A 1620-nucleotide genomic window follows, 5' to 3' on the forward strand; every position below is an offset into this window, starting at 1 on the left:
TTTTTTTATTTAATTAGAAGGCTTTTGGAAATTTTATAATGCAGTCTAGATAGCTTTAAATATTAATTTTTTGCACAAAAATATGACTGCTTTAGGTTCATAACATGATAAGCAATTTTACCACAAAATGAAAATTTTTGTTAATACTTTTTGAACAATTACTTATTTCAAATTAGCTAAATTTAATTAATTTGAAAACTTGACTTTAATTAATTTGAAAATTATTTTGTTGTCAAATTTAATATTTTAATAATAATTTTAATTTACACTGTAAATATTAATGAAAAGGATCACTTTACATCCTTGTGAAGGCTTTGAGCATTCCTGTTGTTAGGCTAGATTTAGACATAGGGTCTGTTAGCCAAGCCTTCGTTTATCTGGATTCTGATTTCAGTTGGACCAAGTCTCTTCTTTCTTTTGGTTCCTGATTTGGGCTGGGCATGGGAAGCAAGAAGCAGCCAGACCCCAGCAGCAAGCTAACCTACTGGTTCGAGCGTCTTCCCTCTGGTGGTCAGTGCACATTATAGCGACTGGTAGACTGGTTGACTGTCTGCCCCGTGGTGACCAGTGCATGGCATAGAGAGCAGTTGAGTGACCTTAGCATGTTATAAGCATATTACACTTTGATTGGTTGAACGGTTGACCAGACGACCAGACACTTAGCATATTGGGCTTTTATTATATAGGATCTTCCCCCAGAAATTTGCATGACTGGCTCTCAAACTTCATTCAAGTTTATGTTCAAATATCATCTTCATGTCACCCTATTTTAAGCAGCATTTACAGTAATCTACTTATCCTACCTTGTTTTTCTTCACATATCTTATATATCATCATTTATATTTTGATATGCACCTTTTTGTTTTGTTTACTCATTGTCTGTCTTGTGCACTTGAATATAACGTCCATTAGCTCTGATTGTTGATTTGTTTATTTCATAACCTTAATGCTAAAACAGTGCCTAACAAATAATAGCACTCAAAAAATATACCATTATGTAAAAACAAATAAAGGTAACTTTATATTATATAATTTATTGTCAAATTATTACAGATGGCTTTTAAGTATTAGAGTAATTAAAGCTTCACTTATCCAAATACACCAGGCTCTTTAAAGGGTATGGGGTACCCTGTTTCATCTTTCAGAATTCCATGGCAGAATATACTTATGGTTCAGGCTTTATCTCTTCACTTCGATATGGCTCTCATCTATTCATATTAATGACTGTTATTAATTTTTTATTTTGGATTATTACTTGACTATATTGGTATCTCATTTAAGAATGTTTTTATTGATTTCAGAGAGAGGAGGGGAGAGGGAGAGATAGAAACATCAATGTGAGAAAAACATTCATCAGCTGCCTCCTGCACATCCCCTACTGGAGATCAAACTATAACCTCCTAGTTCATGGGATGACACTCAACCAACTAAGACACACTGGCAGGGTGGAATCCCATCTTAATTATAGTCATTTCCCAGTGTATGTTGTGGAAAATAATAGACCTCCTGTTGGGTCTCAAACATCATCTCAACAGGCAAAATGTACACCATACCAGTCCTCTTTTTCCCCACAAATTTCTCCTCACTTTTGTCCAAAACACATACCACACCAGCCCCATG

This window comes from Myotis brandtii, unplaced genomic scaffold, assembly GCF_000412655.1.
Source record: "Myotis brandtii unplaced genomic scaffold, ASM41265v1 scaffold1138, whole genome shotgun sequence".
NCBI lineage: Eukaryota > Metazoa > Chordata > Mammalia > Chiroptera > Vespertilionidae > Myotis > Myotis brandtii.